Genomic DNA, 22278 nt, shown 5'->3' on the forward strand with positions numbered 1-22278 from the left:
AAACAGCCATAAAGACACTCACTCACCCATACAGCATGTCACACACACACACACACACAAGCATACACTTACTAACCCATAGAGCCACTGACTCACCCACTCACTCATCCATACAGGCAGTCACACACACCCTCACCTATCCACACAGACATCCATACAGGCATTCAGACAACCAATCACTCACCCATACAGAAACATGTACCCACTCACACATCCATATACCCACTTACATTCCAATTGAAAGACAGATACAGACATTCACACAACCAGTCACTCACCCAAACATTCACTGAAACACTCACTTATACATTTAGTCCCGCATCCACTAAATCATCCAATCAGCCACTCATACACCACCTGGTTCTCCAATACACTTTGGAATATGTATGTAACACACATAAACTTATAAAAAAACACTCAATCGCTGGATGATGTCATTAGTGATGTCATTTGAGATGTCATCAGTGATGTCGTCAGTGATGTCGCAGACCATGTCATGAGTAATGTAACATTTGGGGTCATAAGCAGTGAATTACGAGGGCTCGAGTTGTAGTTAGCTAAGCTAACTATAACTGCTGAATGTTTCTGGTTTTGTACGAGTGAAATGTCAGCCTAACTATAACGTCCCTTTAACCTTTGTTTTTTTCAGTAAATATATATATATTTAGATAAGATAAGATAAGTTTATAAAGCGCTCGATTGCCGAGGCGTCTTGGTGCTGAGAAGTGTGAAGAGGAACTGCACAGTTGAATCTGGCGACTTAGTTAGGGGGGAACAACCAGGATTTTAGCAATTCCCTAAAATTCTGCCTGTTGGACTGTAGTCTCATAGCAATTGGCATCTGATTCCACCGTTTGGCTGCACAGTGTGATAAACTCCTACCTCCCCATCTTGCTCTGCGAATTTTGGGGATTTGTAGGAGACCCTCATTTGTGGATCTAAGATTTCTCGTGGGAGTGTACCATGAAAACAATTTCTGAATATCAACCGCCCCACCTTCGTATAGTGCCTTATGAACCAGACAGAGGGCCTTAAATTCTACTTGTTACTGGATAGGGAGCCAATGTAATGACCTTATACCAGCAAAGGTGGAATAGCCTTTAGGAATGTTTAATAGCAATCGTGCGGCGGCATTTTGTAACGATTGTAATTAACTCCTCTGCACATTGTCAATGCCCATAAAGTGTGCATTGCAGTAGTCTATTTTCAAGAGAATAAGAACTACTACCACAGTTTTCCTAAGTTCCTGAGGAATGAAAGGGAAAATCTTCCGTAAGATCTTCAATAAAAAGAAACAGGAGGATGCCAGACGATTAATCTGAGCTGCGAAGTTTAGCTGATCATCAAAGATCACTCCTAGATTCTTGGCCTTAGTTGTTGGACAGGAACATTCACCAGACTCAATTGGCCACCAGGTTTAATTACACAGGGATTGGCCCTTGCCAAACTCCACAACCTCCGTTTTATTATTGTTGATCTTAAGAAAGTTTTGACTCATCCAGCTCATGATTATAGTCATACAGGTGTGAAAGCTAGTGGCAGTGGTCTCTGGCTGTTTAGTTACGGATATGGTAAGCTGCAAATCGTCTGCATACGAGACCAAAGTAAAGCCATTGTCTCTGATGAGTCTAGCCAGTGGAGTGACATAGATATTAAATAGGGTCGGTGACAAGGCCGATCCCTGCGGCACCCCGCACGGAAGATGAAATGTGTCAGATTGCAGATTTTCCCAGTGTATATTCTGCTCCCTTGAAGCTAGAAAGGAGGAGAGAAGGGCCATAGCCGTATCCCCAATCCCCACAGCCTTCATCCACCCCACGAACACCGTATGATTCAGGGTGTCAAATGCTGCTGATAGGCCTAAAAGGATAAGGACAGCTCTGCCCCCCATCCACCTGTCTGCGAATCTCCTCAGTCGCCATAATCAGAGCAGACTCTGTAGAATGACATGACCGAAAACCATGCTGACTTGAATCAAGCAGATTATTGGAGTCAAGGTATTGAGTTAGCTCCCTGTTCACTGATTTTTCGAGGATGTTGTCTACTATTGGCAAGCATGAAATAAGTTGATAATTCTTGACCTCAGTAGGATCGAGGGCAGGCTTTTTCAGGATCAGCCTGATACATGTTTCTAGCACAGGGATAAATGCCTGACTCTACAACTTTGTTTAGAAGGGGGGTCAGATGGAAACTAATCTTCCCAGAGACCAGGTGTAGAGTGGCCGGTGGACAAGGATCGTTAGGTGATCCCGATTTGGTTGGTAGGGGGAGATTATTCACTTTCTCTTGCGTAAGAGTCGGGAAACTCATTAGTTGGCTATGAGAGACCTTCTCCTCCAATGGCGGCCTATTACATTTGTCAGCAACATGAGCTGTATTAAGGAGGTCGCTGTAGATTAATTGTACCTTAGTTTGAAAGAAATTGGCCATCTTATTACAGAAGGCTTGATCCGGCCTAAACTGATTGAACTGCTGCGCCTTAGATAGCACTTGGATAGATTTGAAAGGTTCCTTAGAGGAGTTGTTGGCCGCCTCAATTTCCGCTGTAAAATAGCCTGTTTTGGCCTTTATAATGGCCTCCTTGTATTGTTCTAAGGCTAGATTATATGCCAAAATGTGCTCCTTACTATAGTCAGATCTCCATATTCGTTCGATTCTCCTCCATTTGGCTTTTAATGCTTTTAAGATCTGGTCCATACCATGGCGATGTCGCTTGGTATCTTTTTGCTCTGATAGTTTTTTCAGGAGCTACATGGTTGACTGCTGTTCCGATCCACTTCTCAAACTGTTGAACTGCGTCATTGTTATCAGTGACCAGTGGGCGAGAGCATATGTCTAGGGCCTGTTCTAATTCGTTCCTTTGCATGTTAAACACATTTTTACAATAGATGGTTTGTTTGAGATGGAATGGTCAGGCTGGATAATCTTAATATTGAAATATACAGCCTTATGGTCGGTCCAGGGTAGTGAGGAAGTTTTGGTCAGTGTAATGTCGGGTTTGTTAGTAAATATGCCATCTAGTGTGTGGCCAGCTGAGTGAGTGGGTTCAGACACAATTTGAGTTAGGCCGAAGGCTGCCAAATTATCAAGTAGCCTTATAGAGTCTGTGTTATTATTTAGTTCCAGGTGGAAATTAAAATTACCCAGAATGGTGAGCGTGGGGGATTCTAGGCATGATTAAAGTAAGGTCTGAAGAGCTTGAGTAAAGGCTACTCTAGGTCCAGGTGGATGATACAGGATTAAACCATGAAAAGTAGAAATTTGATTTATTTTGAACGTAAAACACCCTCCGCCGGAAGCTGTGAAATGGATTCTACTCGAACATTTAGGTGGGCGCGATGTATTATAGCTATGCCCCCTCCTTTGTTCTCTATCCTGTCTTGGCTAGTCACTGAATAACCTGCAGGAAGTGCAATGTTCCAGTCAGGGTCAAAGGCCAGATTGGGCCAAGTCTCGGTCAAAAATACTATGTCCGGGTTGGAGAGCTGCAACAAACATTCAAACTGGTACTTATGTTTGACCAGTGAGCGAGTATTGAGCAATATGCATTGAAGAGACTGTTCCTGAGTTGACCTAGTATTTCTGCCAAATTGTAAACTACCTTATGAAATATCTGTGCCATAAATGGAGATCAACGGGACTACGACCTCTCCCTCCCACCCACCGGCCCCTGTCTTAGCATCACCAGCAGCAACATTATGCGTAGTTAATACTGTATGAAACCGAAAATTACAGCTAGTACACTTGAACTCCCCGTGATTCCCTCACTTATAGCAAACATCAGGAGTACAGCACTCACCACTCCTGAGCTCAAGCAGTTGTTTTTTTAGTATAATTCCAGAACGCGAAAAGACCAGGGGTTCTGGTGCTGTGCGCGCTCCGTCCGCTGACGGGCGCAGATGGGCTTGCCTTTGGCGCGGAAGCGTGTTTTTTATTCCCAGAATGATTGATGCTAGAACGATGACCCCTGAACAGGACGGACCCGCTCTTACAGACGGGCACCGCGGGTCGGCAAAAAGAGTTAAAAATATGGATTTATTGGCACTACTGAGGGCAGAGTGCCATTGCTCCCCCTCCCCAGGAAGAATGGAGAGGGCCTAGGATCCCATCCCCGGGCCCCAACTGCAGTGGCCTTGCCCTGGTGCTATTGTTAGGGGAAGCGGGGTGGCCACCATGCAAGGAAGAACACCCTGCCCACATGGAATGGGCATACAAGAGGAGCTCTGTTGGCCACAGGATGATGCTAGCTGTGAGGGAGTGCAGGGGCAGCTGGGGCATGGGCTCCCTGAGCTGGCACCAATGAAGGATTGCTGTGTGGGGTGCCCAGGTGGGACTGGGCACCCCCAACAATAAAAATAAAATAGGGAAAGAAGTGAATCAGGCTGTGTGCCAAGAGAACAAACAGCGTTTCTCCCTGGCAAAGTGGGAAACCCCTCATTAAATAATATTTATTTACCGCTCCAGATGGAGCACCTCATAATGCCCTGCAGGGCTTTAAACTGACCATTTTTTTTGTGGCTATTTGTGATGGCCACGGGGTAACAGGGGGCAAGCAAAAAGAAAGAGAGAGCAATGGGAGGCAGCAGGAATGCTGCAGACCCCCTTCCATTAAGTTTGAAAATTGGACCTTTGTTACTGGGTCCACAAAATCGCCCCCTCCCCCCTTGAATTTTCTGCATTATTTAAGCACTCCCAAGACTGGAACTTTTGCACTGCAGTTGGAGTGCAGTGCCCTCTAGGTGCTAGTTTAGGGTTGCATATTATGTGGCCTGAAGGTGTGTATAAAAGACACAGACACATTATGTTTGTTTTAATGCTTTATTAATTCCTCATGTTCCCAGTAGATGTGATCAATGTTAAAATGCTTTATTGACTTTAAGAAATGCGTTTACATATTATTAAGGATTATAAAGAAAGGTTTATGATGGTTAAAATATGGCTTGTTTACCTTTTAAAGTTGTTCACCCTTGAAAAAGCCTATAGGATTAGTTTATTTAAAGTGATACTCCCCTATATTGAGATTTGCTATGTGGTATAGCTGGAAGGAGACTGGAATGTTGGGGGTCATGATCCTTTAGGGGGTAATATGTTATTTCTAATGTAATCTAAGGTATTTCCAATCTGTTTTACATATATATTTGTACATTATTTGTCATATTGAGTAGAGTGTGTAATAAATGTACTTTTTCTTTGCCAAAAAAAAATAGCTTTATAGTTTTTAAAAGCATAATAAAATGCAAAATGCGTTAACCACAACACAAATGCACATTAGAGAAAACGCTGAGCAGCTCGTATATATTTAAATATATATATATATATATGTTTTTTTTTTTTGCCGAAACGCGTCTGTCCGTGTTCGTGTGTGTGATTAAACTTTTTTGAAATACTAGTGCCAGAGTGCGCCTCGATTTGTGACCGAAGTCAGAGGAAAGGGTCACCCTGCTGGATATATATATATATTACCTACTGGCGGTCGCCAGTAGGTAGTTATAGTTAGGACCCTGTTTCCATAGGAAATCCGCAACATTCTATTTTGAATAACTTTGGCGCCGGTTGACGAATCCTCGCGAATTTTTCAAAATAGGTGGGGCGCTACGCTCCGCTCCTACCCTGAAAGTCTCGGGGGGATTCGTCAAGCGGGGGCTGAGATAAAAGGGGGGTCCCAAAACGCGTTTTTCCCATGCATTTTTCCATAGGACCTTTAGACACAGCTACAGCCCGAACGGCTGAACAGAATTACTTGAAATTTGGCAGAGAGGTAGTCCTCAGGTCAAGGAAGTGCCTTTTGTAGGTTTGGTGTAAATCTGTTCAGTAGATTCTGAGAAAATAGCCTTTAAATCAATATATATATCTGAGCCAGCTTACGGTGCGCTTATGGTGCGCTTACCGTACACGTACGGTGGCGTGCGCGAGCGCGATTCTGATTGGCCCTTAGATCTTAGTAAACATTCAAATCGGTCGAAACCAGGAAGCGGCGGCCGCCATTTTCTCTCTCGCACTCTGAGGGGGAGCTGATAAACAAATGCCAAAAACATATAAAGGGGCTGTTTAGACAGCGCCCATGCACATAACCATGTTAGTTGAGTCTTCAAAGATCCCCCAAGGCAAAAAACGGTAATTTTTTATTTTTCGAAAATTTCGCCGATTATGCTTACCGTACGCTTACCGTACGCGTACGGTAAAAAATTCTGTAAAAAAAAAATCCACACTCTCTCTACCCCGTGTGCAAATGGTGTCCGAAGGCCACCGTTTGTGCATGGCATATATGAGCACAGCATTTCCCCAAAAAATTTAAACAGATTACCTATCACAAGGAAGCGCATAATATGTCCTCCATGTGCGCACGGTGCGCGAAGCGCATCGTGCGTACATGGCCCATCTAGCGTAACGTGGGCACGCGGTGCGCGTAGCGCACCGCGTGCCCACCGTGCGTGCACGGCACTAACTGCGTAAAGTGGGCGCGCGGTGCGCGAAGCGATCCGCGTGCTCACTGTGCGCGCACGGTGCGCGAAGCGCATCGTGCGCGCACGGAACAAACTGCGTTAAGTGGGCGCGCACGCCACGAATTGCGTAAAGTAACTTAGCATTTAAAAAACCGTACAAATTCACTGAAAAAACCATAGGTTTCACACACGTTATAGTTAGGAATTAGCATTTAAAAAACCTTACAAATTCACTGAAAAAACCATAGGTTTCACACATGTTATAGTTAGCAGAAATTTTACTGATAAAAAACCAATGAAATTCCCCCGTTATAGTTAGTGCAGGAAACTATAACTCACGCGACCGCAATCTTCTGCTGATGACATATGTGTCTTTATGAAAAAAAAATATTTGTAATATATGTATAGCTAAAAATGTATGGAAGAAGACATGGGCAAATAAGTGTCTAAATACAGTATTAGCATCAGCAGAGGATTGCGGTCGCGTGAGTTATAGTTTCCTGCACTAACTATAACGGGGGAATTTCATTGGTTTTTTATCAGTAAAATTTCCGCTAACTATAACATGTGTGAAACCTATGGTTTTTTCAGTGAATATATATATATATATATATATACAAAGTGTGCAATCAATTTAATACACACATGTAATTTACATAATATATATATATACATTTATAGCTATATATTTAAGTCTATATATATCTATATCACATAGATATATATGTATACATACAAAGTGTACAATTTAATGCACATGTAATTTGCATTTGTTTAATAAATGAACACATTGACATTATATATAAATATATAAACATATTATATGTATGTATACTTTTATTATTTGTGATATTATTAACTGTAAAATATATTAATTTTTATAAATACAAAAAATAATATACATAGATAAAATAATATACGTAAGTAGTCAATGTGTGTATATATATATATATATATATATTATGTATATATATATATATAATCTCAGGACTTCACCACACATCATCCAATCGTTGGAGAAAGATGAAAACGGACCCGTAAATTGAGTGCACAGGATATTTTATTAGATGCCCTGCACCTCCGCCATGACGCATTTTGACCTACAGGAGGTCTTGTTCACATAAGGCGCATACGACGTGCCTTCTTGTTTATAAAGTGCTAGTGCAGTAACTCGTGACCAATCACATGGTATGTTAATAGACATGGAAGAATTATTTCTAGTTCGTACCAGTCTTAATATCACCAGTTGGACAATAATACAATAAATAAATAAGAGAATGTTGGCATAAATAATTTCAGAATCCTTAAAAACATCTAAATATGTTAAAAAGGTAAGCCAATGCATTAACTTAAAAACAACTTGTTTTGCGCTTTTTAATCACATATAGCAACCTTGTCAAAAATAGATGAGTTATAAAATACTAATGCATTATATCAACTGTAAACATTACAAAACCCAATCTATTATTGAAGATTAAGAAAGAAACGCTAAGATTATGCCTCAACAAGTCCTAATGCTTGTTATTCTATATGTATATTGAGTACTGGTGCATATCAATGTAGCCCCAAGTGGGCATAGACTCAATTCTTTTATTGATATATTAAAGTGCAAGTGCTAAAAGTGCCACCCTATTGAACAAACCACGGTTCATAAAGTGCTAAGTGCTAATATGAAGACTTAAAAGTAAGGAAGCATATGAGCAATTTTAAAATTTATCATGAGCAATTGATTTCATATCTGTGCAATACAGCAAAATAAAGGTTGGAGTTTATTAAAGGCAGGTATAGAAATCCTCGCTGGAATTAAGACCTAAAGGTGTCTTTGTGTCTAACTCCAGGACATACCTAGTTTCCAGTCGGCGTAAGCGAGCTTCACGGTTGCCTCCCCTTCTTAGAGGCTGAATTGTGTCTATCACATAGTATTTTAGAGGTTCTGAATTCTTACTATGTGTGTCCTTGAAATGTCTCGCAACTGGGTACGATGGGTCGCAAATATTTTTAAATCTATATATATTTCTACAATATATATATATATATATATATATATATATATATATAGATACAAAGTGTGCAATCAATTTAATACACACATGTAATTTACATAATATATATATACATGTATAGCTATATATTTAAGTCTATATATATCTATATCATATAGATATATATGTATACATACAAAGTGTACAATTTACTACAATTTACTATACACATGCAATTTGCATTTTATAATAAATGAACACATTGACATTATATATAAATATATATATATTATATTTATGTATACTTTCATTATTTGTGATATTATTAACTGTAAAATATACAAAAAATAATATACATAGAAAAAATAATATACATAAGTAGTCAATGTGTGTATATATTTATATATTCACTGAAAAAACCATAGGTTTCACACACGTTATAGTTAGGAATTGACATTTAAAAAACCTTGCAAATTCACTGAAAAAACCATAGGTTTCACACATGTTATACTTAGCTGGACATTTCACTCGTACAAAACCATTGAAATTCCCCCATTATAGTTAGTTCAGCTAACTATAACTCGCGCGACCGCAATCCACTGCTGATGACGTCACATATTACATCACTCATGACATGGTCAGTGACATCACTCATGACATCACTGATGACATCTCAAATGACATCACTGATGACATCACTGACATCACTAATATGTGACGTCATCAGCAGTGGATTGCGGTCGCGCAAGATATAGTTAGCTGAACTAACTATAACGGGGGAATTTCAATGGTTTTGTACGAGTAAAATGTCCAGCTAAGTATAACATGTGTGAAACCTATGTTTTTTTCAGTGAATTTGCAAGGCTTTTTAAATGCTAATTCCTAACTATAATGTGTGTGAAACCTATGGTTTTTTAAGTGAATTTGCAAGGTTTTTTAAATGCTAATTTCTAACTATAACGTGTGTGAAACCTATGGTTTTCTTAGTGAATTTGTAAGGTTTTTTAAATGCTAATTTATGTATGTATTATTATATTTTTTATATATTTATTTTACAATAAACTACCTATGTATATAGTTATAGATTGACTGTATCCTGTAATATGGAGTGGCTCAGCTCTTTTTTTTTTATTTGGATAAAGTTGAACAGCATAGTTAATAACTTCTATAAACTTATAATCAGTTTAAAATGTTTTTTTTTAAGGGTTTTTCACGGTGCGCACACCGTGCGCGCACCCCGCGATTTTTGGAAAAAAAATCAAATGTTTTTTTCACCCTTCGGGGTCCTTCAGGGACCCCTGACAAAGGCTAGGGGGTCAGGAACTCTCTACCCTGCCCCCTTTTCATGTTCTCCACTTGTGTTTTTAGCTCTCTTCTGCCTCTAAAACTCAAAATGGCGGCTGAGGGGTGCACGCACCGTGTGCGCACCCCGTGATTTAAAAAAAAAAAATGTTTTTTTCACCCTTCGGGGTCCTTCAGGGACCCCCTGACAAAGGCTAGGGGGTCAGGAACTCTCTACCCTGCCCTTTTTTCACGTTCTCCACCTTTCTTTTTCACTGTCACACACAAAATGGCGTCCGACACTTCCTGATTTCGACCGATTGGAATGTTGACTGACATCTAACCACCAATCAGAATTACGCTCGCTGACATTTGGTGCGCTCACGGTGCGCGCATATAGATATTTATGTACTTTTAACTGCAAGTTTCTCAGGAACTACTGAACAGATTGACACCATATATCCAAAAGGCACATGCCTGACCTGAGGACTACCTCTTTGCCAAATTTCAAGTAATTCTGTTCAGCCGTTCGGGCTGTACCTTCGACTAAAGGTCCTATGGGAAAATGCATGGGGAAAACGCGTTTTGGGACCCCCCTGTTTTCTCAGCCCCCGCTTGACGAATCACCCCGAGACTTTCAGGGTAGGAGCTGAGCGGAGCGCGTCATTAGTTTTGAAAATTTCACGAAGATAAGTCAACCGGCGCCAAAGTTATTCAAAATAGAATTTTCAGATTTCCTATGGGAACTCGGTCCTAACTATAACTATCTACTGGCGACCGCCAGTAGATAATATATATATATATAAACATATATATATCTATGTATATATATATTCACTGAAAAAACCATAGGTTTTACAGACGTTATAGTTAGGAATTAGCATTTAAAACACCTTAGAATTTCACTGAAAAAACCATAGGTTTCAGGGACGTTATAGCTAGTTGGACATTTGACTCATATAAAACCAGAGAAATTCACCTATTATAGTTAGTTGAGCTAACTATAACTCGCGCGCTTGCAATGCACTGCTGATGACGTCACATATTACATCACTCATGACATGGTCAGTGACATCACTCATGACATCACTGATGACATCTCAAATGACATCACTGATGACATCACTGATGACATCATCCACGTGATAATCTGACACACCTCTTCACACTGTAATATAACCTTTGATAGACGCACTCTAAAATACAGACTACCGTTTTGAAAAGCATAGACACACCAATACCAGATACTAGATATCCATCCACTGATTCCTATCTATATATTGTGAGCCAGATATACACTGATACAGTCACTTATACATGGTGTCAGTCATCATTACATCAGTACAATATCCACTCATACACGTATATATACATTTACACAGTGCTACTGATTCATAGAGTTACTCACACTTCTATTCAGTCATGCCAAAAATCAATCATACACCCATGTACTCACCTATGCAGATATATACACAACACCTGCCTTATTCATACACACATCACTTTCCTTATTTATATAGATACTAGCACATACTTACTCTCTTATACAATTACTAATACAAGTACACTTTTGTGTTTTGTGTATGTAGACACTCTTGCAATCACTGTCTTTCACGTAGTCAATTATCGACCCCAACACTCACATTAAGGGGCCGATTCCGATCCGGGTGGGAAAGCACTCCAACCGAGCCGAATCCTATCCACCACATTTAAATGATGCGCATTTCATATCCGATGGGTTTGTGGCACCGCGTCCCGCGTAACAACATGTACATATGAGGTCGCGCCAGCTGCTACTTTGGTATGCGATTGGTACGCACTACCAAGCCACGCGTTACGTCATGTACGTATAGGGTCGCGCCCACTGCGTGTTGCGTATGCGACGAGTGCATGCTGCCACACCCTGTGTTACATCATAGACGTACGATGTCGTGCCGCATATGCCATTCCTTCATTTATTTTGTCTCTAAACTATATCTAAGAAACGTTAAAGTGTATATGAGAGCAAGCGATAATTAAAAATATTTTAAACAGTTATATATTTCTAACTCTAATAAACTTATAGTATAATAAATATATTTTCTCTAAATCACATCGGGTGCGGTCTCATTGCACTCTGGCTGCGCGATTGCCATGTAACCATTAAAAAAAAGCATTTCATTAGTTCATAACACGTCCCATTGTAACAGTTTGAAAACGTCACCCATTTTAGTCAATATCTGTATTGCATTTCATGAGACACACCTCTTCTGCTTAGAGAGCTTTGTTCAAAACTTTTTGCAATATACACATATCTTACACTACACACAACATGCAACCATCATTTTCATCAATATTCATGCTCTGTAAAGTAGCCTTCCACCTATGATACCCATACACCTAAAAGTTACATTACCGAAATGCTCTCCAATACCACAGGTAACATGGTTGCATACGCTGTCCACAACACAAAGTAATATAGTACGGCCCAGAGACAGTATCATGCATAGATAATGAACACACAGACACAGATAGATAGTGGAAGTGGATACGGGCACGTACGCTCGACTCCTTTTTATTACCATGGTGACATATCCAGTGACGTCTGTGCTGGATGTGTGTGCGGTAAGTCTAAACCAGCCTTCAGACAATGGTTGCTGCTAGCATCAACTACAACAGTAATTATTGGATCACACACCGAGATTCAATATTAAAAGAATCAATAATTTATGCTGCAGTAAGATAGGGACAATAGATGAGAAATAATACAGAAATAATTCCATCGTAAAAGAACAACAACTTGTGGTATACTGACACACAATCAATAGATCTGAAATAATACACAAAAAGATTATATCATAAACGCTCCATCAGTTCTAGTGCACTCACATAACCACATCAAAAGCATTCAGCATGTGCACAGCCACCGATAATGCATGCTGTAGATAGGCCGTACTAGGAGCAATATCTGTTGCCATCAACACTGCATCATCTGCAATACCAACTGAATCTGAATTATGAACACTGCTGTCTGAAGTGTAGGCCATAGACAGCGGTCACAAAGGACCCACAGATACGTACAGTGACTTCCCCTACCCAGTTTGTCATCAGCAAAGCAACAAAAAAGAGTGTGCACAGCCTGCAATGATACATATGCATGGTGCAGACAGTACACACTGGAGCAATGTATTTTCCTACAGGAAAACCTCATCTACAATAGCGACTCAATCTCAATTGTGAACACTGCTGTCTGCAGTGTAGGCCAGAGTGAGCGGTCACAAGGGCCCACATCCACATGGCATTCACTTGAGCTCTACAGTTTGCAATACACAAACTAAAAAAAAAGTGTACAGAGCCTGCAATGATGCATATGAATGGTGCAGACAGAGCATATCTTTTCCTACAGGACTGCATCATCTACAATACCGACTCAATGTCAAATGTGGACACAGAAGTCTGCAGTATAGGCCAGAGAGAGCGTTCAGCAAGGGCCCACAGCTACGTGGCATTGACTTGACCTCTACAGTTTGCAATACACGAAGCAAAAAAAACAGGTACAGAGCCTACAATGATGCGTATGAGTGCTGCAGACAGAGCACACTGGAGCAATGTCTTTTCCTACAGAACTACCTAATCTACAATAGCGACTCCATCTGAATTGTGAACACTGCCGTCTGCAGTGTAGGCCAGAGAGAGCAGTCAGCAAGAGCCCACAGCCACCTGGCATTCACTTGAGCGCTACAGTTTGCAATACACAAAGAAAAAAAACGTGTGCAGATCCTGCAATGATGCATATCAGTGGTGCAGACAGAGCGCACTGGAGCAATGTCTTTTTCTACAGGACCACATCATCTATAATACCGATTCAATGTCAAATGTGGACACTGAAGTCTGCAGTATAGGCCAGAGAGAGTGTTCAGCAAGGGTCCACAGCCACGTGGCATTGACTTGAGCTCTGCGGTTTGCAATAAACAAAGCAAAAAAAACGTGTGCAGAGCCCGCAATGATGCGTATGAGTAGTGCAGACAGAGCACACTGGAGCAATGTTTTTTCCTACAGGACTGCATCATCTACAATACGACTCAATGTCAAATGTGAACACTGAAGTCTGCCTTATAGGCCAGAGAGAGCGTTCAGCAAGGGCCCACAGTCATGTAGCATTGACTTGACCTCTACAGTTTGCAATACACGAAGCAAAGAAAATGAGTGCAGATCCTGTAATGATGCGTATGAGTGGTGCAGACAGAGCACACTGCAGCAATCTCTTCTATTACAGGACTGCATCATCTACAAAAGCAACTCGATCTGAATTGTGAACACTACTGTCTGCATTGCTAATTAAAAGCAGTACTCACACACACAACCATAAATACTTTTTCTCACTCCCTCTTTACAAAATAAAACAACATAAATTACAGAGAACTCTACAATGAATAAATCAAAACAATTCGAATTGGGATTTCATCTCTCCACAGTCTACATTATTCACTGTTCCTTTGGACTTCCAAGATAAATTTGGTCATTTCACTAATCCTATAACTGATATAAAAAAACTTCTTGAACCAAGTATAGTAAAACAATATTGTGTATGTTTCAATAGACGTTCTAATAACGTAACTACTGGTTTCTGTAATTAAACAATCACCATGCAATCTAAATTGTGAACCCTGCGAACTGCAGTCTACATCAAATCCAGTGGTCATTCACAACTCACAGTCACATACCGTTGGATTCGGAAGCACGGAGTTGGTTGCACCTGATCAGAAGGGGTACACAAAAATCATCACAGACTTTAACTTATGACATCCTCAATCATAGAATCAAGACCCCATTTCACTGTTTGCACCTGCTGTACCACAGTATACTCCACCGACTACTGTCAACCAAGCCCAATAATCATGTGCAGCAGTTAGCTATGGAATCACAGACTGTGATGCACAACATCACACGAACTTCTGAAAAAAGCAAGCAGCAGGTAATATCGGACATCATCCATTGTGGGATCAAGACACCGTTCCACAGTTGGGACCTAAAGTTGGATGAACCTGATCGAAGAGAGTACCTTCATCTCCACTCTCAAATGCAGTTCTAATATCGTCCATTGTGGAGTCAACACACCGTTCTACTTTTGGAACCTAGAGTTGGTTGCAGATGGTAGAAGGGAATACCTCCATCTCCACTCTCAGATACAGTTCTAACATCATCCATTGTGGGATCAACACACCATTCCACTGTTGGGACCTAGAGTTGCTTGCACCTCATCGGAGGGGGTACAGAGAAATCATCACAAACTGTAACTTCTAACATCCTCAATCATATAATTAAGACCCCATTTCACTGTTTGTACCTGCTCTACTGCGGTGTATTCCAGCAATACCAGTCAACTAAGCCCAATAACCATGTGCAGCACATAACTACAGAAGCACAGAATCTGATGCACCTCAACGGACGGAGTTCTGTGAAAAACCAGCAACAGTTAATATCGGACATCGTCCATTGTGTGATTAAGACACCATTCCACTGTTGGTACCTAGCGTTGGTTGTGCCTCATCAGAAGCTATATACAAAAATCATCATACACTTTAACTTCTGACATCCTCAATCACAGAATTAAGACCTCGTTTCACTGTTCGAACATGCTGTACCGCTGTGTACTCCAGCAACTGCAACAAACCATGTCTAATAATCATGTGCAGCAGTTAACTACAGAAGCACAGAGTCTAATCCACCTCAACGGAAGGAGTTCTGTAAAAACTAAGCAGAATGTAATATCAGACATCTTCCATTGTGGAATCAAGACACCGTTCCACTGTTGCAACCTAGAGTTGGTTCCACCTGGTCAAAGGGAGATCAAGGGAGTTCCTTCATCTCCACTCTCAGATGCAGTTCTAACTAAGGGTGGGCGTAGTGGGCGTAGTGGGGCTACGTGAAGCGCACGTAGTGTGCCCAAATCTACGCACACTACGCGCATTTCTTGCGAGAAATGCGCATGCGCGGTTGCCCGCGCATGTGCATTTGTCAGAATTGTATAACTGTATATGATTTTAATTTTGTATATTGTATTTGCACTATTGTTTTTAAACATGCGTACTGACCATTCCAAACTGATACACAGTTCGTCTACTTTTTAACAGATGTTGAAAGACTTAGATTGTAACCGATTAAAGGAGGCAAAGGAAGATATCTTCCCAAACACAAAGTGGCTAGAAGTACAAATTGCTATCATTGATTTTGTCAATAAATTTTTAATATTTTTTTATACATTTGGTTTTGTGCTAATATGTTCTCTAATGATCTGATCTGAACCAGAGGGCAACATTAGTACTTGAATACTATTGTATTCTAGGAGCGCATTGCTTCTTCCTGAATGCTTAAAAACTAATAGGGACTCTATTGTCTTTGAATAATATCGGACATCATCCATTATGGGATCAAGACACCATTCCACTGTTGGGATCCAGAGTTGGTTGCAGCTCGTCGAAGGAGTACCTTCATCTCCACTCTCAGATACAGTTCTAACATTGTCCACTATGGTATCAAAACACCGTTCCACTATCGGTACCTGTCGGACTACTGTGTTACTATTATACAGCGCACTCCACGCTCCTGGGCCTCAGGCTGGGCTATGTGCGCCTGTGTCGCGTAGCCAGCGTTAATCTCAGGAGCATTCCGAGCTCAGAGACCTTGGCCCAGGACCTTCCGCCGGCAAGTGGTCGGCCCTCTTTCACATACAGCGGTGTCGAAAGGTGAACTGTGGGGCATATATGCGTCACAGCGGCCATGACGGTTTCTGAGTACCAGCAGGCTGAAAGCATCATTCACGCACCCACCTTCGCTCACAGCGTCAGCCTCGTGGTGGTGTAAGCTGCGCAGACCTGGCAGACACGTTCGCCAATCCGGAAGAGTACCACACCCAACGAAACGTGCCTTTTATTCATACCCCTACGCTAGCCTTGAATACGGCGAGCCAGCACACTTCCCTAAACATTTGGGGTGGGGGGAGGCACATACGTGCTACTATTCCGTAATCTTCCCTACTGACTGCACTATCATGGTTGCGTCCACTGTCCACTTCACTCAATAGACCATCAGTGTATGTTAACATGTACATCTCTGTGCTCTGCATACTCAAGTCTGTCCGGCACATCCCCTCAAGACTTTGCATTGTATACTTTTAAAATCGAGAATTACTTGCCACCTTAACACATACTTTGCTCTCATCTCTCCTCGCATTCTCCATAGTGAGGCAGAGGTGCCATGCCATGATAAGTTTGTATACATGGCTAGCCACGGTTCCCACAGTATGTAGTGTCATTGAGTCTGCTACGTGCACATGTTGTTTGTCATGTTGAATGTCATTATATAAGGTAGTGCGTTTATTCACGAGAAGTGGCTTATTCCATTTACATTTTGCTATCTTAAAGAGCATACAAAAGTTTTTCTCACAGGTGAATAGTGCGACCACAATGGCAGTCATTCATTACTATCCAAGAATGTCCAACTACACGGCGCTTCTAACCTTACAGCCACCAATCTTGCGTCCTTTCTTAAAAGGACGCCAACTCCCACAATCACACCAACATTCACACAGCTTTCTAACAACAGTTATCTGCGTCTCAATAATATACACTTCTACGGAATATGAGCTGGCATACCGCATGTCCTTACTGTTTCAAACACAGTAACTTCCTGTGGCAATATCTATTCCCACCCACACAAACTAACTCCCAAACTTCACCTTGGCCTTCAATTCCTAGTTTGAAAACACATTTCAAGAAACAAACCAAACTAAAAGCACCTTTGTTCAGAACAGAAGTCTCCCTCACTTCTGTAAAATAAATGTATCGACTGCAGATACCACGAACTTCAAATAAAATACACTCCCTTTTAAATACGAACCGCCAATTACACTTTGTGAATTGTTACACAATTTTCAACACATGTCACACTCAAGGTCTGGCACACTTTTTTAACACGGTCTCCTACAGGCTTCTAACACGCTTTCAAACTGTTCTTCTTTTAATACCAGACTATATTCAGACATTCTTTCGATCATCTCTGGAATAACAGGAACAGTGTCCATAATTCTCACCCTCTTTGCGGCCATCCTACAACTAATTCTACTTCTAGAAATGGCTACGCTCTCTATGGTAACAACTATGTCCGACAGAATATGCCTCTACGCCAAGCTACATTAATACTGTAAAAAAATGGAAAAACTTTTCGGCTGCCTGCCTCTATCTATTATCGGAGCTAGCTGCAACATAACATTTATCTACACTTATGCAATATGCGTACAACCATCGTTTGATTGCAAAACGTGCCCATTCGACTGGCTAATAGATGAATGCCTTGCCAGCATCTCAACAATAGCTCCAGATATCCAGCAGGTAATGGAGTATCTTGAAAACCATGAACGTGATTGTTCTGGCAGTGAAGCAATGGCGAATGCAATGCAAAAAGGCATCGCAGCGCAATGGGATTTCTGCGCAGCCGCGAAAGATCTCCTGCAACGTGCGACCTTTCACAAAATCGCAGATTGCCTGCCCATTCAAATTACCGCTCCAACATTCGAAGAACATTACTGTCTCTTCGAGGATATGAATTGGATCGCTTCTCTTTTCTCACAAGATGGCAACAATAGCCTCTTGAAACATTATGCATCTCAAGCAGCTGAAGAACTTCTGAACTGGAATCTCCAAGACTTGTAAGAAACTCACATTATTCTTGAATGTATTTTTTTTCCATCTTTTTTGACGTTTTCCTTTAAATTTTTTATAATACACTTCGATCCTACTACTTTGATATAATAGCTTTCTAAGTATACTTAGACATTTGAACTCAGACATTTATCCTCATTATTCCCCCTTACATCTCCAGTCTAACCAGGAATCGGTGATGTATGTCCTATGCAAATACACTATTTACTTCCAAAATTAACCTAAACACGACACCCATTTACAAACCACATCTATTCTTTGTGCACACACCTCTCTGCCTGCCTGTTATTCACAAAGCCCTTTCACACAATTTTACTCAAAGTCATCCTCTGCTCAGAACCTCACGATAAAAAAGTAAAAAGACGACTTTGTTTAGGAACTGGTTGGCACAGTGTGGTAATCGTAAACTACCTTTATTTTCATTATACAATGTATTTATTCATGTCTAATAGCTATTCTGTAGGTCACATAGAATTGTAACATAAATTGTGCAATTCACTGATGCAGGAGCTTCGATTTGACTACAGCAGAAGCAATTGGAGTTTGTCTAAGCTCGATGCCTTAGCTCTCTACACAAGAATGTTTTTTTGAAACAGCTGAAGACAGTAATGTATGGTTTGACTACAAAGGTACCGAATGTGCTTCTCAGAAGCGAAATGTTTGTATTCATATTCAAAGTTCCAATGTGGGTAGAACTAGTACCAATTCTGACATGCACCACATTGAATCTACTGTACAGCAGATTGCTAACTATTCTACTGTTGTTAATTTTCTGTTACAAAAAAGCACTGCCAAGGTACATAATAAGTTTGATGACTACATTTTGCAATTTCTTTTTTATTTATTTATTTTCTTAAACGATACATGTGGTAATCGTATCCTACCTTTATTTTCTTTATAGAATGTAGAGTCATTCAAGTGTAATAGCTATTGTTTATTTCACATGCAACTGTAACATGTAATATACAATTCACCGATGCCGGAGCTTACGTCTGAATACAGCAGAAGTGGTTCAACTTTGCATCAGCTGGATACCCTAGCTCTTGCACCAGTGGGTCCAATTATGGCACTTAAATAAAGACACTTTCTATATAATTTTCAAACTCCATCCCTTTATTACACACAACCACTTTCTTAGACACAACTCATTTTACCATTTTCCTTCTCTGGCATTGCAACATTCTGCATTATATTCTTCACGATTATTCCTTTATTCCTGCTTCCTAAAACACTACATTCGACTCTTCAGACCAATAGGGATGAGTAGTTTGTTTCACACTCCCTGTTACGATGCTCGTTTCTTTGTTTTTTAGCTGGAAGCTATCCTGAACGGCATGGTGATACCAGTAAAATATACAACACGTGGTAACTTTGAGACCTAATGTTATATCTGGTTGAACACATAGAATGAAAATGTTGAAACAATAGATCACTACAACAGTCTTCACATTTATTTTCATTGGTATTTTCAGCATTGGCATGAAAGTCTGATGTGAGTCACTTTTCAATGGGAGCACTGATGGAGTATTAACGACAATCCTTACGATAGAAGTGGAAGGATAACTGTGAGACGCGTTTCCTTTTTATGTAAGTGATACCTTTGAAGACATTAAAACAACACATCGTGGTAGTGTTCTAGTGAGAATCAAAGTTGATTGATTTTTTAGCTTCATTTTCGTTTCTGGTTGCAGTCAGCCCTATGTATATGCACTTCGCCCAAGGATAAGTGAGTTGTGGAGAATTAGATGTAGATATCACCTATCTTTGGGGTTATAAAAAATGTGATGTATTTATACAACAGGGGTCTTTTTGGGTCTCTCTTGTTAGTGTTGCGTTGGTGGGGTGGACTTGTTCATGACTACATTTGCGCACATACAATTTTGGATGTTTCACGTTCATATTCACTCTGGTGAAAAGCTTGAATCTTGTTATACATTCTTCCTATTTAATTTTTAAATTACTTATACATTTGCATAATACGGTATATTCCTGAAAATCCTTTTAACTGAATCATAGCATGATTTTACTTTGTTAGAACTACAGAAACAATTACTAATTTAATTTACTCTTGTTACTTTTAGTGTACCCCTGATGAAGGGACATCCCGAAATGCATTGGGACTTATAACACTACATGAAAATTGGAACACAACTATGAATTTTTGAAATTGAAGATCACATGTACAGACCTACCCATTGTACAATACAAGAAGATTAAAACAAAGTGCATGAGAAACATTGTAGAACTGATGAGTTCTTGAAATAATCAGTTGTGATATGTTTTTTAAGAAAATGGGGGATTTGACTGCATTAGGATGTTTGGTTACTATTTTGATATATTTTGCTTAAAAATGGTTAAAAATTGCAAAAGGTGACACCATTAATAGGCTTGTGAAAAGTGCTCCTTGTAATTTTGTGACATTCTTGTGTCCCAAGTGATTGTGATGGTGGAGAAACAGAGGCAAGAAGCCATCGAGCAGGATCAGGTTATGAAGGAGGTTGCAGAGATTGTGGTCAAAAGGTGGCCAAAATGCACAAATGTGGAGAAACACATTCAGCCATTTGTGAAAATGTGTGAGGAATTAACTACTGAAATGTGCATTTTGATGTGACAGGACAGAGAAAGTTGTGAAGTTTGTAGATGAAGTCCATTGGGGACATATACTCGCTAAAAGGCCATCCAGTTTTGAATTTTGGTGGTCTTATACGGATAGAGATGTTGATGTATATGTGTGATGTGATGTGATGTGATGTGTAGAGATGTTGATGTATGATGTGATGTATATGCTTGAGAGAGTTTGCTGAAAAAGTGCCAGACAAGAAAACATAGCTTGTTGCAGATGAATTTTAGATTCTTGAAAGAATCTGTACATAGGGCACATTTGCTTCTCGTACCACACTTAGGCTAATGGTTGGTTGAAAGAATGAATCACAATTTTGTGGAGTGCATACGGTGGGCTTGCTACAGACACAAATATTAAGTTAGCTATGCAGACCTTTTTGTAGGCCCACAGCACTACTCCTCTTTCTACTACAGAGGTGTCACCATTTGAAGTGTTAGGGGAAGAAAGGCCCCCTATGGCTATGTGTTCAATGTGGCTGTAGTCGTTACTAAATAGGGCCAAGGAGATTGGGAGCATGGTGAGAGAGTTCAGACTAAATATCATTGGTGCTCAGGACTAGCACAAAAAGCACTTTGATGCAAAGAAAAGTGTTAAAGATTGTTGTGGGGAAACCTGTGGTGTTGTTATTGGTTAGGGTCAATTATATCAGAAACTTCTCCATGGCACACCTTGATGACACGAAATGTGTAGGCGTTTGTACATTGGTTTCGGTTCCTCGCAGTGGATCACTGTTCTCAGTTTTGTGGGTCTTTTCGTTGTGAATGGACAATTAAAGCTCTTCTCATAATGGGCTCCAGTCAATATTACAGCAGACTGTGTGCTGGTGAAAATTATAATTGTTAAGGAGAGTTGGTGCCTAGTAGGAAATAGAGTCTTTTCAGTCATAGATCTTTCTGTTGAGGCTGACAACAAGGGTGAAATGTCTTCCCAACTGTGTGGGGCTCACTTATAAACACAATTATTTATTATGACACAAAGTACATTAAAAGACTGTCAAATACAAAAGCCTGTAAAAGATGTAAAATAAATATGTGATGGAACTTAAGTCTCAGTGTAGTCAGGGTTTACTGGGTTCAGGGTGTGTCATTTAGAACCTTTCAGCACTGGTGACCTGCATAGCTGCCAAGGTTTCAGATTGCTATGTGTGACATTTAAATCATTTCAGTGTAATTATGAGTGACATTTGAATGGCTATGAGTGACACTTTCTCACAAGCAAAATCAAGCCATGAATATGGAGGAAGCATATGT

At 40.3% G+C, this 22278-nt stretch overlaps 1 long non-coding RNA gene across 1 annotated transcript in view; it reads left to right on the top strand.

Annotated features, from left to right (window-relative positions):
* LOC146858969 (uncharacterized) overlaps positions 1–22007 on the top strand; it is a 219800-nt gene extending 197793 nt beyond the window's left edge. Inside the window, exons 4-5 of the long non-coding RNA XR_014979715.1 lie at positions 19878–19992; positions 20487–22007. This is a non-coding gene — a long non-coding RNA (uncharacterized LOC146858969). The remainder of the gene's footprint in view (positions 1–19877; positions 19993–20486) is intronic.
* Positions 22008–22278: the final 271 nt, after the last annotated feature.

This window comes from Triturus cristatus, chromosome 3_2 (assembly GCF_964204655.1).
Source record: "Triturus cristatus chromosome 3_2, aTriCri1.1, whole genome shotgun sequence".
In the NCBI taxonomy this organism is placed as follows: domain Eukaryota; kingdom Metazoa; phylum Chordata; class Amphibia; order Caudata; family Salamandridae; genus Triturus; species Triturus cristatus.